This window comes from Oncorhynchus mykiss, chromosome 30, assembly GCF_057628025.1.
Source record: "Oncorhynchus mykiss isolate SJ-2025 chromosome 30, ASM5762802v1, whole genome shotgun sequence".
Taxonomy (NCBI): Eukaryota; Metazoa; Chordata; class Actinopteri; order Salmoniformes; family Salmonidae; genus Oncorhynchus; species Oncorhynchus mykiss.
In genome coordinates, this window is record NC_143051.1 from 29972147 (window position 1) to 29983065 (window position 10919).

The following is a 10919-nucleotide window of genomic DNA, read 5'->3' on the forward strand; positions in this document are numbered from 1 at the left end:
TTTATTTCCACTCTATAAAAAATGTTCTTAATAAGTAAACATTCAACTGCTCCTGCTATCTAAATACTTTTTGAATGTTTTTTAATGTTGTTGAAACTCCTAAATTGTAGCAGTTCATTTGATCTGTTGCTATAGTGACCATTTCTTTGTGTGCTCACAGAACTTACAGATACTTCATTTGCCATCAACCTTGGTTTCAAAATAACCAATGTAACCCTGGAGTCTCTAAGTCATAGACTCACATTCACCAACGAGACCTACATCAAGATACAGGATTCAATTAACAGTCTAGTAAGATACTGTACTTCTACACATAAGATACATCCATGGTCATGTTCAGGTCATGATAGTAATTGACAACTTGATGTTTTGTCCCCTTTTAGCTCCATAAGGTTCTCAGTGAACCAGATGGCAAACAGTTTATATTTCCCAACGCCAACTTCATGTAAGTACAACGTCACAACCTTGAACCAACCCGTCTTTCTCAACTGCACTCTTTAGAATTTCTGCAGATTTCATTTAGCTGCTACTTGTACAGCTAAACAGGATGAAGGGAACATGTTTAACTCTCACACAAAACCCATTTTTACGTCCACAGTGCTGATGGCACTGAGATCACGGCAAACGTGACGTATGTATACAAAGAGGAAGATGTCAACCACCCTAGTGGTTTTCTACAGGAAGTCTTAAAAGTCTCAGGTATGCTGCTTTTGTTACCATACAGTTGTCATTTCTATGTTTTTTTTATGACAGTGAGTTATCAAACACCATGTAACGTGTATAATACTCAATCTCGAAAACACATATATCTATGTTGTCTGACATATTACAAGTTTATCATCCCTATAAAATGTATTTTAATTTCCATTCTAGGTCTCCTGACCACCACTGTTGCCCCAACTACAACTACAAGCACCACACCACTTCCTACCCTTTTACTGACCACTCCTTTCCATGCCACAAGTGTTGGAGGTTTTCCTGGCTGGGCTTTGGCCATTATCATTCCTTGTGGCATCGCTATCATTCTGGTACCCCTGTGGATCCTGCTATGTGTACGTATAGGCTTGTGTACTGTGAAAATAGTTTACAAAGTATTTCAGTTATTTAATTTCTGCAATGTTGCATGTGAATCATGCTTCCCCATCTTTCTTTTGCAGTGTATGCTATGTGGCTGCTGTGCAGCTGTAAGGAGACGCTGGCACAGACGCAGATCTTACAATGTACAGTACACCACCAGAAACGGACTATTCTGAGGTGACAACACTAACATCAGTAGGCAACTGTCATCACAAGAACAGCCAATTATCTATCTATATCTGCTAATCAGGAGACTTCATTGGGTGCTTGCATCTATTTTTTTAACACAAAACTAAAATTCATAATGGGCTTAATAATCCACAGGTGTTTTGCGCATTGTACCATTTTTTATGTTATACGTCTGGTTGTTAATCAAAGTTACAGCTGAGCTGAACAGCATGTATGTTTATGTATTTATTAGCTATGTAATTTATGTGGTTTCAAGCTGTGCTGTCCACTGACTAAAACGGTTTTCAGTTATTTATTGAATGTATAATAAGGTAGATTAAAATATTAATTTGAGTTTTGTTATTTCCTCTCTTGATTAACTATTAACTAACTTGTTTTCCACTGCAATACAGTACTTGTTTCTTCAACACACCGTTTGACAAATGTAATAAAGACTTTGCAAACCAGTATTAAGAAAACATTTTATGAATTGGTTTGACTCATGAGGGGGATTACAGACAGCACATCTAAACATCAAAGTAAGTCAAGATTGTCCCACCTGGCACCTTACGCTCAGAAATATCTAACACAATTTAATATCTACAGTACTCATTGAAGGGTTTTTCGTTCTTTTTGCTATTTTCTACATTGTAGAATAATAGTGAAGATATCAAAACTGTGAAATAACACATATGGAATCATGTACTAACCAAAAAAAGTGTTCAACAAATAAAAATATATTTTAGATTTTAAATTCTTCAAAGTAGCCACCCTATGCCTTGATGGCAGCTTTGCACATGCTTGGCATTCTCTCAACCAGCTTCACATGGAATGGTTTTCCAACAGTCTTGAAGTAGTTCCCACATATGCTGAGCGGCTTTTCCTTCAATCTGCAGTCCAACTCATCCTAACCATCTCTATTGGGTTGAGGTCGGGTGATTGTGGAGGTTAGGTCATCTGATTTAGCTCTCCATCACTCTTCTTCTTGGTCAAATAGCCCTTACACAACCTGGAGGAATGTCGGGTCATTGCCCTGTTGGAAAACAAATGATAGTCACACTAAGCACAAACCAGATGGGATGGCGTATCGCTGCAGAATGCTGTGGGTGCCATGCTGGTTAAGTGTGCCTTGAATTCTAAATAAATCACAGACAATGTCACCGGCAAAGCACCCTCACACCATCACAACTCTTCCAAGTCTCTTCTTATTATTGGTATCCTTTAGTTGTTGTTTCTTTTCAGCAATTCGACCATGAAGGCCTGATTCATGCAGTCTTCTCGCTCTCTTCTCTCCCCTCTCACGAATGTCGAGAACTGTTCTATAATTTAACATGTTTCTTGTTTGTCTATCTTTTCTGTGTCTTTGTCTACATGTTTATATATGTTTACAACAAGCAAGGGGAAGATATCAGAATAGTGACATTGGGGAATAATAACATATTGTGTGGGAAACATTTGTACTGTAGTGAAGCCATCTCTATAGTAATGCTTTCATGATCATGTGAAACGTCAGTTGCTATGGAAATGCTGGGATGTGTTTTTCAATGATGTTAAAGGTAATTACGATGCAACTATGATGGTGATACGTATCCTCAACACTTCACACAGGAGCAACAGATCAATAGACACTCCACCCAGACCAGCAAGACACCCTTCAAGACCTGCAGGACCCCCCACCCTGAACCTACACATAGAGGACCCACGCCAAGAGGCCTTACATACAGACCACAGCACCCCCAGACACATCCACACCCCCACCCCAACCAATCAACACTCCCCCACGTCAACCATGCCAACACCCCATTTAGGCCCCCTCAGATCAGACCTATGCTACTCCTGCCCACCCCATGCACCCCACCCCCGCAAAGAGGGCCTCAACATGGAAGTCACACATACGCCCAGGTAGTGAGCGGGCAAACAGGCCCAAACCCACTCTTACACTCGCCCAAGCCAATGGCAGGTACCAGATGCTCAGCAGGCTCTGCTCACACTTACTGGCCTGAGGCTAAACCACGACCAACAACATTGGACACTGTTACGGATACAGGTATCCTGTGTCTGTGTGTGTGCATGTATCCTGTGTCTTCTCTCCTTCTCCCCTCACAGGTGAAAATCATCACTCCCCAATCAGTCAACAATCAATCATCAATCAGAAGACACACCTCCTCCTGTTTCCTACCCAATCACAGTTCCTTTCCCTTGGTTTAAAAACCCCATCAGTTGTTTGCTCTAGAGCTCAATCTCTCTGTAAATGCCATGTTTGTAGGTCTCTGTGTTTCACTCTCTCTTTGTGCATTAACCTCTCTTTTCTTTGAGCACCTCCATAGCACTTTGTCCTCACCTGTGAGTATTGTTTTGGTTATGGTGTTTCTTTGTTTGCTGGTGGGAAAAGGGGAAACCAAGACAAGTCGCCCATGGGCATACACTACCCGTAGGTGAACTTTGTTAAATACACTAGTTAGAACTGGGCGGACCACCCACTGTATTTTTCGTTAGTTAGCTGTTGTTAAAGTAGGCTAGTCTAGCTTATGGGTGTTTTTGTATACTTGTTTCTTTCCTTGGGTCCAGCTCAGCCCCTTTTCCTGCTCCCCCCATTACCGTGTGTTTGCAAATAAACCTTGAGTTTGACGGTAGATTTCAGTTGTCCTGGTTATTTCGTTCACACTTTTACTTTGTCACTATTATAATTTGCATGAGTTATGTTACGGGTCTCATTACCATCCCCCCCCTAGACTGTCAGGTCAAAAGGGATTCGTAACAGACACATTATGGAACAAAAAGCCTTCACTATATCATCCTGGAATATCCAAGGCCTGAGGTCATCTGCCTTTGGCCTAAAGAGCAGGAACCCGGACTTCACAAAAGAAATCGGTAATACAGACATTGTCATTCTGCAAGAAACCTAGTATAGAGAAGGACCCACTGGTTGCCCTCTAGGTTACAGAGAGCTGGTAGTTCCATCCACCAAACTACCAAGAGTGAAACAGGGAAGGGACTCATGGGGTATGCTAATTTGGTATAGAGCAGACCCAACTCACTCGCTTGAATTAATCAAAACAGGAACATTTTACATTTGGCTAGAAATTCAAAAGGAAATGATCTTAACAGAGAAATGTCCTCCTGTGTGCTACCTATATCCCCCCACTAGAATCCCCATACTTTAATGAAGACAGCTTCTCCATCCTGGAGGGGGAAATCAATCATTTCCAGGCCCAGGGACATGAACTAGTCTGTGGCGACCTAAATGCCAGAACCGGACAAGAACCTGACACCCTCAGCACACAGGGGGACAAACACCTGCCTGCAGGTGACAGCATTCCCTCCCACATATGTCCCCCTAGGCACAACTATGACAACTTAACCAACAAAAACGTGTCACAACTCCGGCAGCTCTGTCGCACGCTGGGTATGTACATAGTCAATGGTAGGCTTCGAGGGGACTCCTATGGTAGGTACACCTATAGCTTATCTCTTGGCAGTAGTTCTGTAGACTACTTTATCACTGACCTCAACCCAGAGTCTCTCAGAGCGTTCAGTCAGCCTACTGACACCCCTATCAGACCACAGCAAAATCACAGTCTACTTGAACAGAGCAATACACAATCATGAGGCATCAAAGGCAAAGGACCTGAGTAACATTAAGAAATGCTATAGATGGACGGAATGCATTTTGGAAACCTACCAAAAAACAATTAGGCAACAACAAATTCAATCCCTTTTAGACAATTCCCTGGGTAAAACAGTCCACTAATAGTGAAGGTGTAAACTTGGCAGTAGAAAATCTAAACTGTATATTTGACCTCAGCTTCCCTATCAAATAAAACAAATTCAGAAAAGCGAAGAAAATGAACAACAATGACATTGTTTGAAGAATGCAAAAATCTAAAAGAAATTGAGAAACCTGTGCAACCAAAAATATTGAGACCCGAAAAACCTGAGTCTACGCCTTCACTATGGTGAATCACTAAAACAATACAGAAAAACATACGATATTATAAAATCCATGTACACAAACAAATGTGCTGTTAAAATAGGTAAAAAACACACATTTCTTCACACAGGGTTGTGGGGTGAGACAGGGATGCAAGCTTAAGCCCCACCCTCTTCAACATATATATCAACGAATTGGCGCGGGCACTAGAAAAGTCTGCAACACCCGGCCTCACCCTACTAGAATCCGAAGTCAAATGTCTAATGTTTGCTGATGATCTGGTGCTTCTGTCACCAACCAAGGAGGGCCTACAGCAGCATCTAGATATTCTGAATAGATTCTGTACAGACCTGGGCCCTGACAGTAAATCTCAGTAAGACCAAAATAATGGTGTTCCAAAAAAGGTTCAGCCGCCAGGACCACAAATACAAATTCCATCTAGACACTGTTGCCCTAGAGCACACAAAAAACTATACATACCTTGGCCTAAACATCAGCGCCACAGGTAACTTCCACGAAGCTGTGAACGATCTGAGAGACAAGGCAAGAAGGGCATTCTATGCCATCAAAAGGAACATAAATTTCAACATACCAATTAGGATCTGGCTTAAAATACTCAACTCAGTCATAGAGCCCATTGCCCTATATGGTTGTGAGGTCTGGGGTCTGCTCACCAACCAATACTTCACAAAATGGGACAAACACCAAATTGAGACTCTGCATGCAGAATTCTGCAAAAATATCCTCTGTATACAACATAGAACACCAAATAATGCATGCAGAGAAGAATTAGGCCGATACCCACTAATTATCAAAATCCAGAAAAGAGATGTTAAATTCTACAACCACCTAAAAGGAAGCCATTCCCAAACCTTCCACAACAAAGCCATCACCTACAGAGAGATGAACCTGGAGAAGAGTCCACTAAGCAAGCTGGTCCTGGGGCTCTGTTAACAAACACAAACACACCCCACAGAGCCCCAGGACAGCAGCACAATTAGACCCAACCAAATCATGAGAAAACAAAAAGATAACTACTTGACACATTGGAAAGAATTAACAAAAAAAACAGAGCAAACTAGAATGCTATTTGGCCCTAAACAGAGAGTACACAATGACAGAATACCTGACCACTGTGACTGACCCAAACTTAAGGAAAGCTTTGACTATGTATAGACTCAGTGAGCATAGCCTTGCTATTGAGAAAGGCCGCCGTAGGCAGACATGGCTCTCAAGAGAAGACAGGCTATGTGCTCACTGCCCACAAAATGAGGTGGAAACTGAGCTGCACTTCCTAACCTCCTTCCCAATGTATGACCATATTAGAGAGACATATTTCCCTCAGATTACACAGATCCACAAAGAATTCGAAAACAAATCACATTTTGATAAACTCCCATATCTACTATGTAAAATTCCACAGTGTGCTATCACAGCAGCAAGATGTGTGACCTGTTGCCACAAGAACAGGGCAACCAGTGTAGAACAAACACCATTGTAAATACAACCCATATGTATGCTTATTTATTTTCCCTTGTGTACTTTAACCATTTGTACCTTGTTACAAAACTATATATATATATATATATATATATATATATATATATATATATATATATATATATATATATATATGACATTTGTAATGTCTTTATTGTTTTGAAACTTCTGTATGTGTAATGTTTACTTTTCATTTTTATTGTTTATTTCACTTTTGTATATTATCTACCTAACTTGCTTTGGCAATGTTAACACATGTTTCCCATGCCAATAAAGCCCCTTGAATTGAATTGAATTGATACGATATGGATTACAATTATCATCCTCAAAATTTTAGGCTACACACACTACATGTTACACACATAGACACTCAACCATGCAAATTGGCAGGGATATTATTTATTTGGACATCACACATTATAGTCTTACTCTTAAACAGACATCGTACACACTCACTAAATCACATCCAATATCATATACATCAACCTACTCAGATTTACTACACAAATAATATATTGTCTCAATTGTCTAACATCTGTGGCATTGGCTCACAGGCAAACAGACAAGGGAATAAAACAAACATTGCTAGAATCTATTTATTGAATTCTAAAAATCAAACATTTGAAAGCTCTAATTTTGACCATCAAACTACCTCTTATGTTAGTAACTTTACAAGCACTAATTATGGACAATTTATACTGAGAATAGTATCTAGTTGTGGTAAGGGGTGAAATAAGTATAGCCAGTTATAATTGGTTTAGCAGATTATACAGTGCCTTGCGAAAGTATTCGGTCCCCTTGAACTTTGCGACCTTTTGCCACATTTCAGGCTTCAAACATAAAGATATAAAACTGTATTTTTTTGTGAAGAATCAACAACAAGTGGGACACAATCATGAAGTGGAACGACATTTATTGGATATTTCAAACTTTTTTAACAAATCAAAAACTGAAAAATTGGGTGTGCAAAATTATTCAGCCCATTTTTTATTTTTATTTTTTGAATTTTATGAAACAAATCATTTTTATTAATTTCACTCCACCAATTTGGACTCTTTTGTGTATGTCAATTACACGACATCCAAATCAAATCCATTTAAATTACAGGTTGTAATGCAAGAAAATAGGAAAAATGCCAAGGGGGATAAATACTTCTGCAAGGCACTGTATCAAGCCTTTTTTGAAATACTATTCGCGCCATTGTTAGATTGTTTTAACTATTCCTATAGAAATGGTAGTCTGTCAGGTACTCAGAAGGAAGGTCTGATGTCACTATTATTAAAACAAGACCCAGATGGCAAATATAAAGATCCAGTCTATCTAGAAAACTGGAGGCCCCTTTCACTTTAATCTGGTGATGCTAAAATACTATCGAAATGCAAAGCACTTAGAATTAAAAAGGTTTTACCAGGTATTGTTCATCCTGATCAGACAGGTTTTTTTACATGGACGATACACATGTGCTAATATATGACAACTACTAGAAATAATAGAACATCATAAAACATCTAAGAAGCCAGGCCTGATATTTATAGCAGATTTTGAAAAGTTCTTTGATAAAGTAAGACTGGATTTTATTTATAAATGCCCAGATTTTTTTTCAATTTCGGTGATTCTCTTATAAAATGGCTAAAACTAATATACAGCTACCCCAGATGTAAAATAGTAAATAGCGGCTACTTCTCAGAGAGTTTTGAATTGTCAAGAGCAGTTAAACAAGGTTGTCCGTTGTCACCATATCTATTTATTATGGCCATTGATATGCTAGCTATTAATATAGAACCATTAACATTAGAGGATAAGAAATCCAAGGCTTAAAAACAAAGGTGTCCATGTATGCCGATGACTCAAGTTTTAAATAAGTCTGCATGCTAGACTAAAACCAAATTATGATAAGTGTACAATATTGCGTATTGGATCTTTAAAAAATACAACTTTTACATTACATTACATTAGTAGACATTCTTGGTATTCATATCACAAAATATATAAATGGGCTCTCCACAATGAATTTCAATAGAAAACTAGATCCTGCAACAATGGACATGTAAAAATATATGTCTATTTATGAAAAAATTGCCCTGATTAACTCTTTGGTCATAGCTTAAATTCCTGTTAATATAACCGCACTGTCCAATTGACAGGAGCTATTTCTGCGAACAAAATGTAATGCTATTGTTTGGGGAGAGCTCCTAACAACAAAACACTTTTTTCACCGGGATAGGTTTGATAAATTCACCTCTGAAGGTGAATTGCGTACTTACATTCGGAAATCTTGCTCTGATTTATCATCTGAAGCGTCCCAGAGATAACATGAAGCGTCGTTTTGTTAGATAAAATCCAAGAAAGGAAAGCAAAGAGATTCCTTTGCAAAGAAAGGAATCTGTGAAAATCTCACCCGTTGTTTCAAAGAGTCAAATCACATTCGTATGTATTCCTCAGAGATCCTAGAAGGTAACAAGACTTCACTATATCATTAGGGGTGTAGTATATCCTATAGGACACCATATTTGGTTTGAGAGCAACGCCTTCATGGCACGCCGATGACGTGGGCGGCCATTACTTGAACGACTGTATCTTTGTCAAACAAGCAATGAGCTGGGCTTTACGGGAGTATCCGGAAACCACGTACAGTTGAAGTCACGCTTTTTCAGTTCTGCCCACAAATGTTCAATAGGATTGAGGTCAGGGCTTTGTGATGGCCACTCCAATACCTTGACTTTGTTGTCCTTAATCCATTTTGCCACAACTTTGGAAGTATGCTTGGGGTCATTGTTCATTTGGAAGACCCATTTGCGACCAAGGTTTAACTTCCTGAATGATGTCTGATGTTGCTTCAATATATCCACATAATTTTTTCCCCTCATGATACCATCTATTTTGTGAAGTGCACCAGTCCCTCCTGCAGCAAAGCACACCCACAACATGATGCTGCCACCCCTGTGCTTCACGGTTGGGATGCTATTCTTCGGCTTGCAAGCCTCACCCTTTTTCCTCCAAACATAACGATGGTCATTATGGCCAAACAGCTCTATTTTTGTTTCATCAGACCAGAGGACATTTCTCCAAAAAGTACGCTCTTTGTCCCCATGTGCAGTTGCAAACCGTAGTCTGCCGTTTTTATGGCAGTTTTGGAGCAGTGGCATCTTCCTTGCTGAGCAGCCTTTCAGGTTATGTCGATATAGGACTCGTTTTACTGTGGATATAGATACTTTTGTACCTGTTTTCTTCAGCATCTTCACAAGATCCTTTGCTGTTGTTCTGGGATTGATTTGCTCTTTTCGCACCAAAGTACGTTTATCTCTAGGAGACAGAATGCGTCTCCTTCCTGAGTGGTGTGACGGCTGCGTGGTCCCATGGTGTTTATACTTGCGTACTATTGTTTGTACAGATGAACATGGTACCTTCAGGCTTTTTGGAAACTGCTCCCAAGGATGAACCAGACTTCTGGGGGTCTACAATTTATTTCTGAGGTCTTGGCTGATTTCTTTAGATTTTCCTGTGATGTCAAGATAAGAGGCAATGAGTTTGAAGGTAGGCCTTGAAATCATCCACAGGTACACCTCCAATTGACTCAAATTATGTCAATTAGCCTATCAGAAGCTTCTAAAGCCAGGACATCATTTTCAGAAAATGTCCAAGCTGTTTAAAGGCATAGTCAACTTAGTGTATGTAAACTTCTGATCCACTGGAATTGTGATACGTTGAATTATAAGTGAAATAATCTGTCTGTAAACAATTGTTGGAAAACTGACTTGTGTCATGCATGTAGATGTACTAACCGACTTGCCAAAACTATAGTTTGTTAACAAGACATTTGTGGAGTGGTTGAAAAACACGTTTTAATGACTCCAACCTAAGTGTATCTAAACTTCCGACTTCAACTGTATACAATGAATATGAATTGGGTGGGTTGAGATTATTAAATATAAAAGCACTAAACCTCACCCTAAAAGCTTCACTTATTCCAAAGTTTTACTTGAACCCTAAATGGTTCTCAGGTAGATTACTAAGAAAAGCGCATTCATTGTCTAAAAATTGCCTTTTTACCTTTGTGAAGATTGCCATGTCTGATTTTCGCTGAATTGAAAATGATGCTTTTCTCAAAGTATCTCTCTTTCAAACAAGCATTGCAGAGCTGACTACAATTTAAATTTCATTTCCCTGAAAAGATATAACTATTATTACAACAAATATCATGGCTGAACTCAAATGTGCTGGTTGATAAAATACCTGTATTTAT

The 10919-nt window shown here is 39.2% G+C and overlaps 1 long non-coding RNA gene across 1 annotated transcript; it reads left to right on the plus strand.

Moving 5' to 3' along the window:
• Window positions 1–871: 871 nt before the first annotated feature.
• Window positions 872–1712, plus strand: LOC110489425 (uncharacterized). The gene is made up of 2 exons (XR_016493612.1): window positions 872–1052; window positions 1158–1712. It is a non-coding gene; the product is annotated as an uncharacterized LOC110489425 (long non-coding RNA).
• Window positions 1713–10919: the final 9207 nt, after the last annotated feature.